We start from the raw sequence: 23,236 nt of genomic DNA, 5'->3' as shown, positions 1-23,236 counted from the left end.
TTATCTAGCACATCAGGGTCAAAACTACCATTTTCTGGCCATTTAAGAACACCATCTTTCTTCGTGTATCGAGTCCATGTCTCGTTAAAGGCAATGGGGCCGATACCATGTTTCGAGTAGAGCTCATATGTGGGAGTTCCAACCGAAGGAATCGGACAAGAGTCCTCAAGTCGGGAGTCCTTATAACAACCAAGACAACAAATTCTTCAAAACTTAGTCAGACCAGGCATTTCGCAATGTCTCTGGACTGTTCACAAACTTCAAGGGAGTAAAACTCAGTTTACGCAGCACAAATGCACTTACCCTCAGCTTTAGTCGTTGCAGAAACTAAATCTAAGTAACCTAAGGACATCAAACAAAGAACCAAGATTTGTGGGCGCGACCCACGAAAATACTTAACTTAACTAAGGACGTCTTCTTCCACCAACAGAGGCCCGTCTATCGTCTCGCTTTACCATACATCACCAAGAGGAATGGGCCAAAGCAGGGCAGCAGTCAGGGTAGCGGTCGCCAGTAGCCGTCAGGAAGGAGTAACCGCGCTGCAAAAGACCTTCGGACCACTTTCGACATACAGGGGTCGCTTAGTGTGGCTCGCGAACCCTCCGGAATTTTCTTGCGAGGTTCCTCACGACCTTCGAGCAGAACCGGTACCACTGAAGCCGCCCAACGCTGGGCGCCAATTGAAGAACCAGAACCTTTTGGACCTGGCGGCGCAGGGTACGCCCACCGTCTTGTGGGTTCACCTGCTTCGATACACAGAGACACGGGACACTCTGTCGGCTTTAGAAGATTGGATTTATTTAGCTGCAGCTAGTACAGTTATACTAGAAGTACACAAAGTAGGTTCTCAGGAGACTGCCACTTCACTCTGTGGCGCATCAGATTGAATACTATACAATACAGAATTATTAACAAAACACACGCCCCAAGCAAAGAAAAAAGAGCCAATAGAGTAAGTGGAAAACAAAGTGGAACCAGTAAGAAGGGTTCGAAAACAGAAAGATCAGATGACTCAAAGAGACCTCTCCTCCAACTGTGTTTGTCATCCCACCCCCGAACTTAATTTATTAACAGATTACAACTGACTTGCAGGTGGTGAGATACGTTTGTGCGTATTGGAGGACAGGCATGACACAAGAGAATGCTAGCAGGAGACAGTGAAGGCCAGTCGATAAGATATGATCGGGAATGAATGGTGTGAGCCTACAGATAGTTGAAACAGGGATTAGGAAAGCCAGACAAGGATTAGTGTACTCGGCTAGTCCAAACACCAGATTCACAAACAAGGCCGAGGACGTATTTTGACACCAAGCTACGGGAAAAAGCAGAATAGACTTAGTTCGCCGTGCTGCCTGAGTGATGGCAACACAAGATGGTGGCGGGTTACAAAATGGCGAGTCGATTCGATCGTGATCGAAAATCGAAGTTCCTCAGACCCTCCTTTTGCCAGAACTCAGGCAAGATAGACTCACGTTAATCTGAGTCCACATCAATAGCCATGAGATCATCAAGCTGTTGTTGTAACATCATCCTTATGTTTTCTGTCACTTGAGGTTTGGGTCTTGAAATGCACATGGTAGCACAAAGATCACAGATAGCGGGACCACAGTGCATACAAAGGCAACAAGAAAATATGATTGTCAAGATTACTCCAAGGAATGTCAATACTTTCCAGCCCCATTTAGACAGTAGTCCCCAAAACCATTCCGTTAAGGACCAATCTCCTTCGTCCTGATGAATAGACTCGGAGATTATATGCAACTTGGAAATAGCTTGGTATACTGTCGGAGCGTCATTAGGAATGAAAATACAACAGCTTGACCCGATCAATTTACATACTCCACCACGATCGGCAAGAATAAAGTCCAAGGCAACTCGGTTTTGCAAGGTCATAAGACGATCCGCCTGTAGTTCCGCCGTGATATTACTCAAGGCTCCTACAGTGATGTCTATTGTAGTTTCTACAACACGGACCAGTTGCCTTATATTTCTACTATTGGCCATTGGACCCCAGAAGGGAAGAAAACCTTTAAGGAAATCTCCTCCTTCTTGTCCCGTGGTGTCTTTCGAATCAATAATTCCTCGACTGAGACAGGTTCGGTGATAATTGGCAGAAGCAGTGTAAGTAGGAGGAAGAAGGAAAGCTATGTAGCAGGTACCAGAGAAACCCGTTGGCAACCAGGTATAAGCTCTATCATGACAAATGAAATAGGTGCCTTGAGACAGTACTAGAGGAGGTGAGTTCAGAGAGGAATAAATGTATGTGTAGGAACAGTTACTCTTTGGTACAATGTCAGAAGAGTGATCGTTTATTTTTAAACAGAAATTACCTTGATGCGGTACAGTCCAGATTGGTGAGGATTTGTCCTTTCCCATTTTATTATTAAGACTCGACATGTATTGGGAGACGTTCCAATTGGTGTATGCTTTTCTTTCATCGATAGAAATCTTGCTATTCTCCATGATTTTAGCCATAACTACCATACCCTTAATCAAAGAACTATGGCTAAAATCCGGATAATTAATTTGTGAAGCAACAGACCGTCTGAATTTACTTTGATATGCATTTGAGAAAATAACAAAGAATGCCCAAGCAGAACCCTCATAGGAGAAAGGGAGAACCAAATATGGTACTCCCTTCTCAGTAGTATGCGGCATAAGACCACATACCCAACAATCAGTTGTGTTAACCACTAATTGATGTTGGTGTAATAGCTGGACAAAAGAATTATTGTAATACTCGGTTCTTCTGACAAGTTCATGTGAAGGAAAAGTATGAAAGAGGTGTGGAGAGATAGTAGAAGAAGGCAAAGAGGAGGAAGGGGAGGTGTTTCTTGGCTGCAGAACATAAACTATCCAACCAATAATCGCCAAAGCAATACATAATGATATCAAAATACATAGAGTTATATTGTAACGACTGTACATTATTTTACAAGATGCTTTCTTCATTTCATTTCTTCTCTCTTCATTATTTGGTGTAGTTTCCATTTTCACTAGTGGATGCTCACGGCAATCTTCCTCAATCACTAAAGTCACGATGCTCAACCGTCCTATGACACTGAAAGATCCTGCAGACCTATTGTCACTACTTAGGTCGTGACCTAGACTCCTACCGTGACCCTGCAACCTAAACAGAATACTACACAAGGGGGAAGAAAGTCTCAAATGTTCTTTTGTCTGGGCCTAATATTATAGCGCTCCTTCCCAGGAACACTCTGATCTTGAAATAATGTACTTGGTTCAGTCGTGTTCAAGCGACGATGCAATGGAATTGCTCCCTGTAAAATGTCGTCGTCCTCTTTTTCAGACAATGTCCCATTCAGGTGTGCATCGCTAAAGGGTACAAATCGTGGAACTGTTTCGCCTTCACAGTCACCAACCCCTCTATGAACCCACTGATCAAAAGGCAAGGGCAAAGGTACTTTCTTGCAATGCACACCGTGAATCCAATTTTTCTTTCCTTCAACTTTAACTCCTGTTCTCGTCGTTAACAGGACCATTTGGGGCTTCCGCCATCTGGGCTCCAAATTCTTTTTCTTCTGAAAATTACGGATGCAAACCCAGTCACCTGGTCGGATGGAGTGACCTGGATCTGTGGAAGCCTCCGGCAAAGCACTCTGAACCTGTCGATGAAGGACATGCAATTTAGTTGTAAGGTCATGCAAATAGTCAATGAACATTGGGTAGGGCAAATCTGAGAACTTTTTAGGACGAGGTATTCCCCATACGTTGGCCGGACGGCCAAACACCACTTCGTAAGGGCTAAGTCCCAGACGAAAGTGTACTGCAGTTCTGGTGGATAGCAGAGCTAACGGTAAAGCATCAGGCCAATTAAGTCCCGTACTTGTTTGAATCTTCGCTAATTTTAACTTCAAGGTCCCATTGTAGCATTCTACTAAACCCGCTGATTGGGGATGATTTGCCGCATGGAACTTTTGCTTGGTTCCAAGACCTGCACAAACTTTCTGCATGACTTGGCCAACAAATTCGCTCCCATTGTCACTCCAGACAATGCGTGGCAATCCAAACCTGGGAAAGAACTCTTTCAGAAGGATTTTGGCTGTGGATAAAGCTGTATTGTCTTTCAAAGGGTATGCTTCTATCCATCTCGAAAAGGCACATACTACCACCAGAACATATTTGAGGTTGTTGCATCGATCCATGTGAATGTAATCGATTTGCAACACTTCAAATGGGTATGTCGGAGGAGCAAAGTGACCTGCTGGTGTGGGGGTTCCCTTTCCTGGATTATACATCAGACAAACAATACAATGCTTTACTACGTTGTCTGCACATTTCGGGATACTTTCATTCTGCCAAACTGGAGCTAGGAGTTTACAAATGCCTTTCGCACTAAGGTGAGCTGGACCATGAGCCATAGTAACCACTGCGAGTACATAAGCGTCCGGTAACAACCAACGTTGATGTTCGGATAATTCTACCCAACAACCCATCTCATCTAACATTCCCGTACTTTCTCTCCACTTGCTTATCTCTCTTTCTGTAGCCTCTTTCTGAATCGTTTTCACGCTTTCCACTGTATTCTCACACATTCCTCTCTCTCTGACCCAATTCGCAGGACCTGCCATATACATTCGACTCGTTGAATCTTTCGCTGTTTTCTTTGCTGTTTCATCAGCAAATGCATTTCCTCGTCCAACATCATCCGTTATCCTCTTGTGAGCACTACACTTCACTATCGCTATTTGGACAGGTAAAGCAAGTGACTCAAGGAGATCAGTCACTAACTGACCATGCTGTATTTTAGTGCCATGTGAAGTTAGGAAACCCCTCTCTCTCCAGAGACGCCCAAAACTGAACGCTACACCAAAGGCATACTGACTGTCAGTGTACACGTTCACTCTTTTCCCTTTTGATAATACACAAGCTCTTGTCAGTGCTATCAACTCTGCTGCTTGCACTGAATTGTGTCTAATGCGTGCAGTTTCCACAATCGTATGTAAGGTAGTTACAGCATAGGCTGAAACCGTATCTCCATTAGGCATCTTGAAACAAGAACCATCTACCCATAGAGACCCATCTGGATTCTCTAACGGTGTGTCCCTCAAATCAATCCTTCCTTTTGTTTCTTCCTCAGTACGGAAGAAACAATCATGCTGATCCTCAACACTCTCCTTATTTGGAAGGGGCAATAAAGTGGCTGGATTCAGAGTATTGCATCGTTTGATGTGTACGTGACTAGCCAATAGCGTCAGCTCGTAACCAGTTAAACGTGCACTCGTGAGATGCTGTGTCTTTGTTCTGTTTAGTAAGGTATCCACTGCATGTGGCACCATGACAATAAGAGTGTTATCTAACACTATCCCAGCGGACTGTCGGATAGAAATCGCTGTGGCTGCTGTGGCTTTGAGACAACTAGGCAATGCTTTTGCTACGGGATCTAACGTAGCCGAAAAATAAGCACATGGCCGCTGTCTATCTCCAAATTGCTGTGTCAAGACTGATAATGCACAACCCTCTTTCTCGTGAACAGACAGCGTAAAAGGCTTAGTGTAATCTGGGGTACCCAGAACAGGAGCAGAACATAGAGCAGTGCGTAAATCAGTGAAACTCTTTTGGCACTCTTCAGTCCAAGGAAGGGGCTGAGGCGTATCTTTTAAAGTGAGTGCCAACAAAGGTTTGGCGATCAAAGAGAAGTTAGGGATCCACTGTCTACAATAAGAAGTGATTCCCAGAAAAGCACGTACTTCCCTTTGTGTGGATGGCACAGACATTCGAGCAATCGCCTGAATTCGTTCTGGTGTCAATCGTCGTCCCTCCTTTGATAGGAGATGAGTGTCCTTATAGCTTCCTCAACTTTGGAACCTACAATAAGTCCTTTTTCAAAATCGGCTTGGACATCTAACAAATCTTGTGAGATCGGACTCGAACTCACATCTTCCCATTCTTTAATGAGAATATCGCACATTACATTAAAAACATACCTTTGTGTAGGTGCATTCCATTGCAGAAAGGTAGGCATAATATCAGACATACTATATTGTGGACCCTTCTTGATCCATCTTCGTGCCAGAGAATCTAATTTCTCTCGTTCCTCGAAATCTGGGAACTGACTACGAGATTGTCTTCGAGCAAAAGCTGGAGACGCATTAAGGGCTCCAAAGAAAGGAGATAAAATACTAGTGACAGAATCTGTGAGACGCTTACGTATAGACGGTGAATTAGACATCAGAACTGGAGACAGAATATTAGGAGAATTTTCAAGAGAAGAACTAGAAATTACAGGAGGAACAGAAGGCAAAGGAGAGCTAAGATCAGGAGATGAAAGCTGAGAAGCTGAAACTAATGGTGAAACCGGCAAGGGCAGTAATACTGGAGGAGGCAAATGCTGAAGAGCCGGAACCGGCGGAGGTACTACCAGCAACTGAGCAGGCTGTAACGGCTGAGGCACATTAGCATTTTGCGCATAGGGCGGAGGCAACCTCAATAAACGGGACATTAGGGGATCTTCTTCTACATCTTTCTTGTTATCAGAAGGAGAGACAGGCAACACCGGATAGCATTTATCTATCGCCATACGATGTTGTCTTTCTGAAATTTCAGTCGCATTGTCAATTTCATCATTTTTAAACTGTTGGGCAGCCTGTATAATCGTCATACCCTGTGCTTTCCTAGCTCGTTTTGCTTGTTTAATTTCTTTTTGTTTGGCTTCCTTACGCCTAAGGCGAAGAGAGTCAAACATTGCCGGCCGGGCTTTACTTTTGAATAATACTGCTTCCAAATTATCTAGCACATTAGGATCAAAACTACCGTTTTCTGGCCATTTGAGAACACCATCTTTCTTCGTGTATCGAGTCCATGTCTCGTTAAAGGCAATGGGGCCGATACCATGTTTCGAGTAGAGCTCATATGTGGGAGTTCCAACCGAAGGAATCGGACAAGAGTCCTCAAGTCGGGAGTCCCTATTACAACCAAGACAACAAATTCTTCCAAACTTAGTCAGACCAGGCATTTCGCAATATCTCTGGACTGTTCACAAACTTCAAGGGAGTAAAACTCAGTTTACGCAGCGCAAATGCACTGACCCTCGGCTTTAGTCTTTGCAAGGACTAAATCTAAGTGACCTAAGGACATCAAACAAAGAACCAAAATTTGTGGGCGCGACCCACGAAAATACTTAACTTAACTAAAGACGTCTTCTTCCACCAACAGAGGCCCGTCTATCGTCTCGCTTTACCATACATCACCAAAGGAATGGGCCAAAGCAGGGCAGCAGTCAGGGTAGCGGTCGCCAGTAGCTGTCAGGAAGGAGTAACCGCGCTGCAAAAGACCTTCGGACCACTTTCGACATACAGGGGTCGCTTAGTGTGGCTCGCGAACCCTCCGGAATTTTCTTGTGAGGTTCCTCACGACCTTCGAGCAGGACCGGTACCACTGAAGCCGCCCCACGTTGGGCGCCAATTGAAGAACCAGAACTTTTTGGACTTGGCGGCGCAGGGTACGCCCTCCGTCTCCTGGGTTCACCTGCTTCGATACACAGAGACACGGGACACTCTGTCGGCGTTAGAAGATTGGATTTATTTAGCTGCAGCTAGTACAGTTATCCTAGAAGTACACAAAGTAGGTTCTCAGGAGACTCCCACTTCACTCTGTGGCGCATCAGATTAAATATCATACAATACAGAATTATTAACAAAACACACGCCCCAAGCAAAGAAAAAAAGAGCCAATAGAGTAAGTGGAAAACAAAGCGGAACCAGTAAGAAGGGTTCGAAAACAGAAAGATCAGATGACTAGAAGAGACCTCTCCTCCAACTGTGTTTGTCATCCCACCCCCGAACTTAATTTATTAACAGATTACAACTGACTTGAAGGTGGTGAGATACGTTTGTGTGTATTGGAGGACAGGCATGACACAAGAGAATGCTAGCAGGAGACAGTGAAGGCCAGTCGATAAGATATGATCGGGAAAGAATGGTGTGAGCCTACAGATAGTTGAAACAGGGATTAGAAAAGCCAGACAAGGATTAGTGTACTCGGCTAGTCCAAACACCAGCTTCACAAACAAGGCCGAGGACGTATTTTGACACCAAGCTACGGGAAAAAGCAGAATAGACTTCGTTCGCCGTGCTGCCTGAGTGATGGCAACACAAGATGGCGGCGTGTTACAAAATGGCGGGTCGATTCGATCGTGATCGAAAATCGAAGTTCCTCAGATTGCCCCTGCCAGCGCTGCCAATCATAGTACCAACAAACCTACTGCATCACACACCTACAACTGTGACAACTGAGACTATTCCAGGCCGCCAAAGCCATAAGAATGGCTTGGGTGGCAGATAACAGTCATTTTTAATGCATATTGAATCAATAAACCACTGTTGTTGTGCTACTCTCTAAATTAGATGAACAATGCCACCATCAGGCAGACTGTCATGAGTGCCAGTATTCGCAATTAAGTACTGGTGCCGAGCCCCAGAAACCACTGGTTCAAATTAAGCACTGCAGGGGGACCCATGTATTGGCATACCTGTCCTATTGGAGCAGGGTCAAGACTGATTTGCATATAACTGGGTTCAAAGTGAGGTGGCATGTTGTGCAAAATAACAATGGATCCGGATGCGGCCCAAGTGATTATCAGTGACTGAGAATAATTTGAGCATTCCAGCCATCACTGTTTGGTATACTTAGTGTGTCACCCTAAGTTGGTTTGCCCAGACATGGGTTCCGTGCACAATCTGTCACTGGAACCAAGCTGTCCCCGGCTGTTGAGCCCATAACCTGGCTGAGACCTGTCCTGTATTACTTGTGTTCCGATTCAGGGAGTACCTGGCTTGTCAATTCAGGCTGGGCTGTTCCATTTGGAGCACGGTCCAAAATGATTATAGCGGGGTCTAAACTGAGGTGGCATCAGTCCCCCTCCAGTGTGGAGTGCCACAGGGCTCCTCGTTGAGCCCTACATTATTCAATGTTTATATGGCCCCGCTGGAGGATGTAGTCTCCCCTTATAACATCAAAATCGTCAGTTATGCTGACGATACGCAGCTAGTCGTTTCTCTGTCCCATCTGGCCGACAACCCGGACATCTTGAAGTCCTGTCTGGTGGATGTCCATACTTGGATGGGAGAGTCCTCCCTCAAGCTAAACGGCTCAAAGACGGAACTACTGCTGCTGGGGAGTAAAGCTACCCTCCTTCCCCCACTCAGCTGGCCTGGTTGTATGGGTGAACCTCCAGCCCCCAAGGAAGCAATTAAGAGCCTTGGAGTCTGGTTAGAACCGGACCTGTCACTCCGCACCCACGCCAAGAAAACAGCAGGAGTGTGTTATGCCTTACTTAGGTCGGCTCGGAAAATCTTCCCTCTTCTTCCGTTAACATCAAGGAAATTGCTGATTCAGGGTCTTATAACATCTAGACTTGACTATAGCAATGCTATTTTCTTGGGCGCCCCTGAATCTACCTTCAAGATCCTGCAACAGGTCCAAAACGCGGCGGCAAGGCTGCTCATGGACATCCCGAGGACGCAATCTGCGAAGCCGGCACTAAAGGCATTGCATTGGCTCCCTGTGCGGGAGAGAGTGACTTTTAAGGCACTTTGTACGGCTCATAAAATCCTCTTAGGGAAAGGCCCCCTCATCCTAAGAAACCTTGTTACGGCATACAAAGCAAGCAGAACGTTGCGCTCAGAGAGGCAACACCTCTTACTTGTCCCTAGAGTAAAAAAGGCCCGCACTGGTGGAAGAAGATTCTCCTTTAATACGGCAAAGCTTTGGAATTCGCTCCCGCTTAAACTACGCGCTGAGACCTGCACACTGCGCTTCCGCAAAGGTCTTAAAACCTTTTTATTTCCCGGATAATGTGTCAATGCTGTTCTCCATCTTGTATCGGATGTTTGTCTGGAAGCGCCGGGATGCCCAAGGGTAGCTGCGCGCTATATAAGATTTTAAATAATAATAATAATAATAATGGTGTACAAAATAGCGATGGATTGGATTGGGATGCAGCCCCAATGGATTACCAGTGGTTAAGATTAATTCAAGCATTTCACCCATCACTGTTTTGTATACTCAGTATAAAAAAGTGGCACACTCCATATTTAAAAAGTGTGCCTACACAGTGACTAATGCTCTAACAACAATTTTATTGTGTAGATTCACCTATATTCTCAATAGAACAGGCCTACGTTTGACTAAAATATTCTTGGGCATATTTATTAACAAATCACAAAGCACAGCGCAGCAAGTTACCTTGCTGTGCTGCGTGAAAAGAAAAGGGCAGGAATGTGACATATTTAAAATTGTACTGTGCATTCCTGTCTTTTTCCTGTGCTGGGGCAGGCCCCTTTGTATCATGGTGCAGGATTGTTTTTTTGCAGGAAGGAACAAAAGCATTCCTAAGAGGCATTTTCCCACTTTCTACGTGTGCTGCATAGTAGAAAGAGGAAATCATAAGGAGAAATAAATATATTTCTACTCATTGCACCTCTGACACATTTCAAGATCTACCACTCTTGGTAAATCTGGGAATTTGCCAGAATTCATGGGTGGATGAGTGGGAACACCCACGCTCCACCCATGTAACAGCCTTTCCAAGTATTCTCCCCTCCTAGACAGCCAAGTTTCAGTCCCAGTGGGGGAGAGAATCCTGTCAGATGGGAGGAGAGCTCACCTAAAGATGGGAGTAGCTCTACGGCTTAAGGCAGGCCTGCCTGTTATCAGAAGGGTTTTGTCACATTAAAACATGGGCCCCTCAGTTATTTTGCTGTAGGGCAAAGAGGACTTTCTGTGAAAGAAGGCTGTGGAGCTGCGATAAAATAGTTAGGTTTTGGTGGTCCTTCTTTCACTGGCTAGTACTAAGGACAAATATGGCACCTTGATCACCACCTCCTCAGAACATTCCTGTACTTGGGGATGCTCCACTTGAAGAAGAAGGCCCTGCTGAAAGAACAAAGCCTGCTGACTCCTGCTGTAAGACATGGACTCAACCAAGGACTTAATGGCTTTTGACTCCTACCGGCACCCATAGACAGGAGCTGCTTTCCAAGGGTCCAGTTTGCCTGCTTCAAAGACACAAAAATCAAAAGGACTCCTGATCTTACCAGTGCACAGCTGACCACAGAGAACTGGACCCTGCAGGAGATCTAAGTGGAGAGACCTGGTGCCCAGAAACCTCCCTGACTACAAGTCTGCCAAGAAGGAACATTCTCAGCAGTTACAGAAAAGTAAAACTTGGTCATGTCTTCCACCTCTGAAGGATCATGACAGTGTGCTGAGTCTTGACAAGAAGGCTGCATTCAAGGCAGGCATGAAAACCAGGTTTAACTGGGCACTGCAGAAAAGGTATCCAGCTTTGTGGAGCCCTGCCATGCTACAGCTTTGCCCTGCGGGAGGATTTTGACTTCCAAAAAGTAACTTAGTTCTTACATAATACCTTGGATAAGGGCAAGGTAGCAAATATACTCAATGACCAGCGAACACTCAGCAGACACGAAATATGACTTTGTCTCGATCTGAGCATTTGGTGCAAAAAATCAACAGCTTCAGTAGGAGTGCAACAATGACATATCCTACTTCAAGGGATTCTCATCCACCACATCCTTGAACTTTGCCTCGCTGGTAGATTTTGATAACCTGCTTGTTGTATATGGCATACCGCGCTCCATCGTGGTTGGCCTGATATTGCACCATGGTTCTGGTCAACAGCCAGCTATTATTTGCAATGGTGCTTTACAATTTCAAGGCGCTTTTTGATTAAAAGTTTAAAAATCCATATCTCCAATTTCCCATGACTTATTTTAGTGATCTTGGTTTCTTTTTGGTAATTATATTTTACTTTATTTTTCTTAATAGGTTTGGAAAAATTATTTTGTTGTGTTCTTTACTTTAAAATTGCTGGTACTGCTCTCAACACTAGCTAACCTATCAATTTATCTTCCCATTCATTGGCTGCCACAATTCTACACTTTCCCTCTCTCATTCTACCTCTACTGCCTTTCTCCATTATTACAATCTCTCTGTCTCTAACTCTACATTCTCATCTATGACTATCGTTGTCTCCTCTCTCTTATATTTCTCTGTACCCCCTCTATTTTAACTCAACCTATTTGTCTAACCTCTCTCTACCTTACTTCTCTTTCTGTACTTCACCCACCACTCTTTAGTTGACTTCTTGTCTTTCCACCCCTCATTTTCTTTCTAGCCTTCTCTCATTTCATTATTTTTTTCTGTCTTACTCCTCTCGTTATGTGATCCTTCTTTCTATATGTTAACTTTCATTTTGTCTCTCTCTCACCTCTTTCTATCGCTACACTTTCTCCGCATCTACCTCTCTCTGCATCACCGCTCTATCAACATTGCCCACCTCACCTCTGTGTATGGCACCCTTCTCCAAATCTCTGTCTCCCAAAACTACTCAAACTCTCTACCTTAATATACAACCTTGCCTATCTCTCGCTTGTTTTCTACCTACCTTTTCATATTTGTGTGTATCTGTCTTCCTGGCCACCATGCATTTCTTTGTTTTACCTTATTCTCTCCCTACCTCACATACCTCTCCACGTTATTTCTGCCTCCCTTCTCCTTCTACTTCACATATCTCACTATACTGTTCCCTTTACCTCTCTGCACTTTTCCTGTCTCTCATTACCTCGCATTTCTCTTACTCAGCTGATCTAGAAGTCACTGTCAGCCAGAGAAGTATAAACTTAAAAATAGGAGAGAAAGGAGAAGGCAAGGCAGAAGAATAAAGGAGAAAATAATGTCAGCTTTCGCCCTATGAGAGGTGAAAATCCCCAGAGTACTTCTTTGATTTTCACTATTGCAGGAAGGAAGCCAGTTGTGAAAAGATGTATTTGTCATTATGAGTATCTGGTAATAAAAGCTACACTTTCGCACGCCATATGCATAAGTCATATTAATATTATGTGCTAGCCCCTAAACACCCACTGAGTCACCCTACCGTGTTTTTCTTACAATGGGAGGAATGGGGGGTTAGACAGTGAGTGCCACATAAAATATTGTTATGAGACAAAAAGATCTAGACCAAATCACAAAAACGAGTGGCTTTATCAATTTTTTGATACTATGTGGCTGGCAAACACAGAGCCCTTTGATAAGTTGGCTGTTTAAGCTTGCCGATTTCTGAAAGTTAAACATGTAATTCACTATTGCTTCCCATCACTAGCTGGCTGTAAATGAGTAATAAATGCAAGGTTTTTCCAAGTGGGGACCCCAAAATGTGTGTTGCCTGGGACCCCAAAACCCTTAAGATTGTAAAGACTCTGGGGCAGATTTACAAGCCCCTTGCGCCACTTTTGCGTCACTTTTAACATGGAAAAAGTGACGCAAATGTGGCGCAAGGGGCTTATAAATATGCCCCTCTATGTAGTGTTGTGTACAATGGTGTCTGCGACAAAACACCTGAAGCTGCATGGTTCGAGACTGCAAAAAATGGAACAAAATAAAAATATCACATCAATTTGTAAATATGTAAAACGCTGTTCAACAAGACCTTAGTGCAATATGTGAGCAATTGAAGTCATCCATGTGCTATTATTCAGCTTAAACTAAAAGTGATCATATTAATAAAATCGTCTGAGCATTAAGTAGAAACGTTTCATTTGTGTCCGAATATATATGTTTATCTTGGTAAAATACACTATCTACTTCCCTGTTTAATGTTGCACAGTTTGCCAAACATACGTTTACCTTTAAGTTAAAGTAAACTGATTACTATAAAAATAAATCTACTCAGATTTAACACGGTTGTAGCTAGGGGTGTGTACAATTTGATTCATGTTATTTCGCACAATTATGCAAAATCACGCCTGTTTACGCAAAGTGCAAATCCATCACATAGCACTATATTTTAGCGTAAAATGTGTACTTGTGTCACTTTTTAACATGAGGATGCAATTCAAGGTGAAAAAATAGTGGGGAAAACACAAGTGAATTCAGCAACAGCTGCTAGCTTTCTGGCCATTTGTGTTATTACTGAGGGAATGCAGTAAAGTTTTACTGTGAAGGGCACATAATTACACGACATGCTGTAATTTCGGGATTTTGTTTATGATGTGGAATGCAAACTTCCCAAAATTATACAAATTACTCTGCCATAATTTAAAATTTGTATGGTGCTAGTTGTAGTACATCTGCTTAAAATACATACTGTTACATTATTTCCAGCACCTAGTATTTCCCTCAAACCTATATATCTTTCAGAGTTAACAATAGGGGACTATGCATTTAATTATGCTTCATGCATGTAATTAATTAAAGATTAGCTCCTCTCAGTGCCATCAATTGTTGAATGTTGGCCAAAAAACCCACCTATGGCAGGTGAAGTAAATTGCTTAGAAGTTTTTTCTTACCCCTCAATATCTTTTGCAGGAACTGGGTACATCTGAGGATCCGACAAGGCAAGAAGCAAATAAAATGATGACCAACATAACCCAAAATACAAGAAAAGAGCTGTCGTTTTTCAGACTTTGACCATGCTGGAGCTAAAGATGTCCATGTCAACCAAAGTTGCAGCATTGCCTTGCGTAAAAGGGAGAGAGAGTAGGACAGCACAATATCTACTAAGACATGGCACTGTTGCTCCCCCGTGTGCTAGCGCACTTTAGGCGGCCTTGTGCCACACCCACACCATTGCACAATAGTGCAAGCATGTGTGTGTAACATCTACCACAGCTTTGTACTGGAAGGGTGCTCTTGCAGCACAAAAGACCACGCTTAAATACAATTTAAATCTTCCTCCAAGTGTGTATTTGTGTGCCACATAGGAGCCCTGTCAACAATTTTTAGTAGATGGGACTTAGCGTAAAAAAATGGGTGATTGGATGGGAAGACCCTTGTACAACCCATGGGATGCCCCAAAGTGATACTTTGTGTTACTTTAGTGCTACTTTCTTGTGCAAATCAAGATTTCTGCAGGATAATAAATCGTTTTTTAAGACGAGTCAGTTTATGTCACTTTTTATGACTTTGCACTGGCACAAAGCCTTGATAAATCTGGCCCTATAAGTATAACTTGTAATTTCTCCAAGTTAAAGCATCAACTTTAGACAAAACTAACCAGTGCAGAGAGGCAGACCCTGATCACTGTTTCTGACTTGTGCTCTCTGCATTTAATGTATTAACACAAAGAACTTCTGAGTTATATGTATGAACTTTAGACTCCACAAATGAGAAAAAAGCCAGCATGGTGGTTCATGATATGGCCTTAGGAGTACAGGACACTGCTGCAGAGCTTGGAAACCTCCTCCTCCAGTGTGCAGGATGCTGATGATTCACATTGGAAGCCTCCTTCTATGGTGTGAAGGAAAAGTTACCTTAGGGCCAAATGTGCTATTTATTCTTGCAACACAGAGCAGCAACCAAAGTTACTGTGCTACTTTGCTTGAAAGGGATGGATCAGGACAGCACCATATCTACTATGAAATGGCTTAGAGGTGGGAGAGCCAAAAAATGTACAGTGAGAGCCAAGCCACAGCCACACAAAGGGCCTGCTCAGTGCTGAAAGCCCATGCATGAGTCGAGCTCTCAAAATAGTTGCCATGTAAATCATACAGCAAGCATCATGTAAAACATGTAATAAATCTCTTTCAAATTCTAAAAAGTGTATTTATTTAACGTGCAGAAGCATTTTACATTAGTACATAAGATTATATCACTACACAGAAAGGTAGTCATTAAAAGTGATCATTTTTATATGTGAACTAAAGCACATTACTGACAGCGACCCTGATGACATACCATTAGTGAACTAAGAGGAAAGCCAGTTGTCTAAACTGTACCCTATATGTGTCCTAGATTATTATTAGACATGGAGCCACATTCTATTATACTACATCAAACAAAAGAGGTTTTTTTACATTGCACATCCTCAACTCATGTATTTGAAGGTGCTCGCATGTGTGATATCAATGAAAACAAAAGAGTCAGTGAAATGAAATGTTTGCCTAGGATCATACAATGTAATCAAGCCTAGGCGAAATTTTAATTATGCCGAATTAATTGGAGTAATTTCAGTAATTTTGCATTACTCTTGTGATCCAAAGTCATGCAATTACACAAGTTTGAGTAATTAAGAGTAACATAGGGCAAAAATCCAACCGCAGGAGCACAGGAAGAACAAACTAAGAGAGAGAGAGAGCAGCAGTTGGCTACTGCTGTTTGTGTACTAAAGCATTTAGTGCTATTTGCTTAGCACAAAATATATCCTTTGGCCAATTTTGGATGCAAGGGCACATTTTGCATGAAGAAAATAGTACTAAATACTGGATTATTCTTGTCAGGTAATTACAAATAGTTTTGAGTAATTTTGTGGTAATTATGAGTAATTACACTAGCGAGTTACGCCCCTCCCCACTCAAGTCCTGTTGACAATGTTAATAGTTTGGGCTTTGCATCAAAAACCATGGCTGGTTGCATGGGAATTCCCGTGTGCCACCTATGGAGCACCCTCTGATGCAAAGTAAGGCATAGTCTGTAGCTCTACTTTGCATTAATATATGGTTATTTTTCAGCACAAAAAAAGGTTTGAGCTCAAAAGTAAATCCCAAATCAGTAGTTTGTGCTGGATTTGTCACTTTTTTTGTCTTTACACAGGCACAAAGTATTGGCAAATGTGAGCCTTAGTCCTCTTCTTTCAATGTGTAGGACAATAACACAAATCCCTAGACCCTCCTTCTACGGTGTCAGAACGCAGGCACAGAGCTTTGAGAGTCTGAGCGTAATGCAAGCCCATGCAGCACCTGTGGTGCAGGGGGCTACAACATGTTGTTCCTCCACGGAGCTGCATCCTCCGGTGCACACAGCACTGGCACAGAGCTCAGGAAGCCTCCTTATCATCCGGTATATAGAGCATTGGCGCAGGGCCCCTCCTCCATGTGCAGGACATATGAGCAGAGCTTTGGAAGCCTCATTCTCCATGTGCAGGACGTTCCCACAGCGTCTTGAAAACCCCTAGTCCTCTGTGGCATTGGAAGACATTGGTACAGAACTGTGCATGCCCACTCTTTTTCCGTGACATTGAAAGGACATTGGCACATAGTTGCATGCCCACCTCGCCCTTCGTTGCATTGATAGTACATTGCAAAGAGCTTGGCAAGCCCCCAAGTGCTCTGTAGCATTGAAGGACATTGGTGCAGAGCTCTGCATACCCCCTCATCCTCCCTGGCATTGACAGGACATTGGTGCAGAGCTCTGCATACCCCCTCTTCCTCCCTGGCATTGACAGGACATTGGTGCAGAGCTCTGCATACCCCCTCATCCTCCCTGGCTTTGACAGGACATTGGTGCAGAGCTCTGCATACCCCCTCATCCTCCCTGGCATTGACAGGACATTGGTGTAGAGTTCTGCATACCCCTCATCCTCCCTGGCATTGACAGGACATTGGTGCAGAGCTCTGCATAACCCCTCATCCTCCCTGGCTTTGACAGGACATTGGTGCAGAGCTCTGCATACCCCCTCATCCTCCCTGGCTTTGACAGGACATTGGTGCAGAGCTCTGCATACCCCCTCATCCTCCATGGCATTTGAAGGACATTGGTGCAGAACTTTGCAAGACCCCTCGTCCTCCACTGGGTTGGAAGACTATTAGCACAGATCTGTGCATGTCCCTTCGTCCTGCATTTCATTGAAAGGACATTGGCGCAGAGCTTTGCAGGCACCTTCGTCCTCCGTGGTGCTGGAAGGACATTGGTGCAGATCTTTGTAAGCCCCCTTATCCACGTGGCATTGGAAGGACATTGACACACAGTTGCATGCCCTTTCATCCTCCGTTACAGTGATAGTACATTGGCACAGAGCTTTGCAAGCCCCCGTGTGCTCCATGGCATTGGCAGGGCATTGCACAAAGGTCTGCATGCCCCTCATCCTCCGTGGCATTGGAAGGAAATTGGCACAGCATCTTGGAAGCCCCCTCGCCCTCACTGGCATTGGAAGGACATTGGTGCAGATGATGCCCCTTCGTCCTCCATTACATTGACATGAAATAGATGCAGAGCTTTGCATTCCCCCTCATCCTCCATGGCATTGGAAGGACATTGACACAGCATCTTGGAAGCACCCTAATCCTCCGTGGCATTGGAAGGGCATTGGTCCAGATGATGCCCCTTCATCCTCTGTTGCATTGACATGACATTGCATTGCATACCCCCTCATCCTCTATGGCAGTGGAAGAACATTGGCAAAGCATTGTGAAAGCCACCTCGTCTTTCCTGTCATTGGAAGGCCATTGGCACAGCTGATGCCCTTTTGTCCTCAGTTGCATTGGCCTGATGTTGGGGCAGAGCTTTGCAAACACCCTCATTCTCCGTAGCATTTGAAAGACATTGGCGCATAACTTTACAAGCCCCTCGCCCTCCGCAGTGTTGGAAGGACATTAGCGCTGATCTTTACATGTCCGTTCGGTCTGCGTAGCATTGGAAGGACATTGGCACAGACCTTTGCCAGCGCCTTCGTCCTCCGTGATGCCGGAAGGACATTGGCGCAGATCTTTGTAAGCCCCCTCGTCCTCCTGCATGGCATTGGCAGGACATTGGAGCAGAGCTTTGCATGCCCCCTCTTCCTCTGTGGCATTGTAGGGACATTAGCACAGAGTTGCATGCCCCTTCGTCCTCCGTTGCATTGATGGTACATTGGCACAGAGATTTGCAGGCCCTTGTGTGCTCCGTGGCATTGGCAGGAAATTGGTGCAGAGCTCTGCAAGCCCCCTTATGCTAAGTAGCATTGGACGGATGTTGACCCCGCATCTTGAAAGTCCCCTTGCCCTCACTGGCATTGGAAGGGCATTGGTGCAGATGATGCCCCTTCATCCTCCGTTGCAATGGGATGATATAGGCGCAGAGCTTTACCTGCCCCCTCGTCATCTGTGGCATTGAAAGGACATTAGCACAGACCTTTTCAAGCCTCCTCATTCTCTGTGGCATTGGCATGACATTGGCACAGCAGCCTGGAAGCCCCCTCATTGTCCGTGGCATTTTAAGGACATAGTCACAGACCTTTGCAAACCTCCTCGTCCTCCCTGGCATTGGAATGACATTAGCACAGTGCTTTGCATGCTCCCTCTTCCTCTGTGGCAATGGAAGGACATTGGCACAGAGCTGCATACCCCATCATCCTCCGTTGACTGGATAGAACATTGGCACAGAGCTTTGCAAGCCCCTGCATGCTCTGTGGCATTGGCAAGACATTGGTGCAGAGCTTGGCGTTGCTCCCTCATCCTCCCTGGCATTGAAAGGACATTAGTGCAGATGCCCCTTCGTCCTCTGTTGCATTGGTATGAAATTGGCGCAGAGCTTTGCAAGCACCCTCATCATCCGTGGCATTGGAAGGACATTGGCACAGAGCTTTGCAAGCCCCATCTTCCTCTGCTGCGTTGGAAGGACATTAGTGCAGAGCTTTGCATATCCCCTCATCCTGCCATGGCGCAGGAAGGATTTTGGCACAGAGCTTTGGAAGCGCCCTCGTCATCCTTGGCATTGGCAGGACATTGGTGCAGGTCTTTGCAAGCCCCCTCATCCTCCGTGGCATTGGCAAGTCATTGGCGGGAAAATGTTTGAAGCGCCCTCATTCTCCGTGACTTTGGAAGGACATTGGCACAGAGTTGCATACCCCTCATCCTCCGTGGCTTTGGAAGAAGCATGGCATTGGAAGTACATTGGCACAGAGCTTTACAAGCCCCCAAGTCCTCCATGGCATTGACACAGAGCTCGTCCTCTCTGGCAGGGAAAGGACCTCAGTGAAAAGCTTTGCATGCTCCCTCATCCTCGGTGGGTTAGGAGGACATTGGCCCAGCATCCTGGAAGCCCCCTAGTTCTCCCCGGAGTTGGCAGGACATTGATGCAGAGTGTTGCAAGCCCCTGTGTCCTCTGTGGTGTTGAAAGGACATTGGGCTAGAGCTTTTCAAGACCCCACCTCCTTTGACACAGAGCCTTGGAAGCCTCCCCCCCCCCCCCCAAGTAGTGATGCCCTTGTGAATGACCAACCGTCCGTAAATTTTACGGACCGTTCGTTATTTGGATCTCATGTCCGTTGTCTGTGACGATCCCTTTTACGGACGCCTTTTGTCTGTAATTTTGGGCATTGAGGAACATCACTGTTCCCCTGCCAGAAGCCACAGCTCCCTGGTGGGGCCACCTCGCACTCCTCTGAGCACAAGAGCAGCCCCACCCCACCCATTGTCATTCTGTCTGCAGCTGATTGCCACGTACAGAATGATATGGGCCAGTCTGTGCTCTTACTTCACGTGGTGGGCCTCCTCTTGCCTCGCCTTGGTCTAGGGCAAGACATTCAGTCAGGTGGAAGAAATTAACAAAACGCCCATGCTGCTAGGTGAGAATCCAGTTCATGAAAAGGTGGTGAAACAAGTTTGAAAAAAGGGTTATGGGTCTTTCCCTGTCTCATCATATTAAAACTGACGCATTTTCAATGTTATATTCAACAAAGCCATGGTTGCTGCTTTTTTATTTTATGCAACTAGCAACCATTGACAAAGCCAATAGTTCTGGCTTGTAGGTGTAACACTACTTGTTGTGTTATGTATCTGGATGCAATGACAGAAGCAGCAAATTGCCAGTCAGGCGGCACACTATTCTAAGCACACATGTTTAGCTTAGGTGTTTTAAGCCATTCCCTTAATTACATCAAAAACCCCTTTGGAGAGACCCCCCAGGTTTTTCATCCCACTTAAAGCCCTGAAACAACACCATGTCACAGTGGCACTGTGCATCATGCATGACTCATGACTTCCACTTTTTCGGATTGCCTATGTACAGGGGTATAGTGAGCCCTCCCCCGCCCCACCCCTTGCTTTAGGAACTACAGCAGGGGTGATGTCCTTGATGGGCCTCTTCGGTCTGCAACTCAGCAGAAAAAGGCTCATCTCATAATTAATGTGAAAAGGTGTGTAAGTGAAGGGATGGGTGGATGGCGGATGGATTAATGAAAGGGTGAATGGATGGATAATGAGAGAAAGGATGGGCAGATGAGTGAGTGGAAGGATGGATGAGAGAAAGGGTAGATGAACGGGTAAAAGGATGGATGGATGACTGAAAGGATGGATGGATTAGTGAAAGGGTGGATGACAGGTGAATGACTGGGTGGATGGCTGAGTGAACTGATGGATGGATTGATGAATTGATAAGTGAAAGGGTGACTGGGTGGGTGGATGAGTGAAAGGGTGGATGTAAGGCTGGATGAGTGAGTGAAAGGGAGGGTGGATGGACAGAAGGGTGGATAGATGAGTGAAGGAGTGAAAGAGTGGATGGATGAGAGCAAGGATGAATAGAAGAATGAAGGAGTGAAAGGCTGATGGATGAATGAAGGAGTGAAAGGGTGGATGGATGAGAGAAACGATGGATGGATGAGTGAAAGGATGGATGAGTGATAGGGTCAATGGATGGATTCATGAACGGATGGGTAGATGGAAAGATGGATGGCTAAATGAAAGAGGGATGGAGAGAGAAAGGGAGGATGGGTGGATGGATGACTGAACGGGTGATTGGGTGGAAGGGTGAGTGACTGTGTGGATGAATGAGTAAGTGAAAGGATGGCTGGATAGGTGAAAGGGTAGATGGCTGGATGGATGAGTGAATAGATGGGTGATTGAAAGAGTGGATGGGTGAGTGTACGGATGGATAAGGTGAAAGGATGAATGGAGGGATGGATGAGTGAAAGGGTGGATGGAGGGATGGATGAGTGGCAGTAGCAGCTCGTGGAGGGAGTTCGGTGGGGCAGTGAGGCGGGGCAGGGTGGGGAAATGTAAACACCGGAATATGGATGAACGGAGGTAAGTACACATTTAAATTAATAAAACGAATTCCTTTGCGCGCGCTGCATCGCATTTTGCGATGCAGCGAGCGCAACGAAATTCATTTTAATAATTTAAATGTGTTTTTACCTCTGTTCATCTATATTACGGTGTTTACATTTCCCCACCCTGCCCCTCCCCTGCCCCGCCTCACTGCCCCGCCTCACTGCCCCACCGAACTCCCGCCACGAGCCGCTACTGATGAGTAGAATGATGGATGGATGGAAGGATAGTTGACGGATAGGTTTGCAAATGGTTGAAAATTGATATGGATGAGCACACAGATGGAAGTACAGAATGAATGGTGAAAGACTGAATGATGGATGAAAGAATGATTACACCTTGTAGCCCCCATTATCTTAAGTACATTTCCTATAGATTGACTTTCATATTTATATGAGTCATTGTCTCTATATAATATGTGTGTGATGTAACGCACTGCGACACCCTGTCCTACTTATTTGGGATGTATAGCACTATAAAATAAATTAAATACACATGAGAGAGGGTCTATGTGAAGAGGAGTGTCACCATTGTAGAGTAGTAGCACAGCCGAACTAGCTGGACCAGGCATAGGACGTTTCCCTGGGAGGCTGAAAAGGTGTGTGGGGGGGGCAGTTTTGTTACTACAAAAAGACCTGCACATTTGCTCAAAGCTGCGCACATACTGATAAACCATGAAGTGCACAATTGTCTCAACCTAATATAAACTTCTTTTCACTTGTACTTTAGTTGTCTATTTACTTACTTATATACTATTGCGCGACCTCTTCTGATGTGTCTGTAAAACTTACCATTTGTCCTGAATGTTGACATCCTGTCCTGAATTTTTGTCCTGAATTTTGACCCTTTGTCCTGAATTTTAACTCTCACTGTCCTGAATTTACACCCATGCCAGTGGGTCACCCTAAGTGACAGCTTGAAGAAGGGTAATGAAGACGGCAGGCGATTCGACAGACCACCTGCGCTGACAAAAAGCCGGAAGTATTCCGCCGAAGTGCGCAATGAACCCAGGGGAAGAGGAGGGCAGAAGGCTTCGTCACTCTATGGAAGTGATCAGTCGTTTAACAACCAAACTGATAGCCAGCTGACTAATGTTGTTAATAAAAAATAATTTTCAAATCTCAACGTTACAACATAAAGAATAATCGATACCTAATCTCTATTTACGGACATTTATTGAGTTTATAGTCAAATAGGAAGGCAGTTTTGCTTTTTCTGGCAGTTGCTCTGGGGACAGCACACAAAGATCCCTCTGTCACACAAGTGAAGCAACAAATAGTGTTAACTATTTTTCTGTATCCTTCTTACATATTTTCTCACTTTAAATTCATTTTTACACCCCGCCCCCCCTCCCCCACACCAAAAAAAAAAAACCTTATTAGTAACTGTGGCTGATATTGCCACCACGATGCCAATGGCAGTATAGAGCGTGCACGTACATGTGTATTAAACATGCA

This window comes from Triturus cristatus, chromosome 9 (assembly GCF_964204655.1).
Source record: "Triturus cristatus chromosome 9, aTriCri1.1, whole genome shotgun sequence".
Taxonomy (NCBI): Eukaryota; Metazoa; Chordata; class Amphibia; order Caudata; family Salamandridae; genus Triturus; species Triturus cristatus.
The sequence above is the reverse complement of the archived record's forward strand: the minus strand, read 5'-3'. Positions refer to the sequence as shown.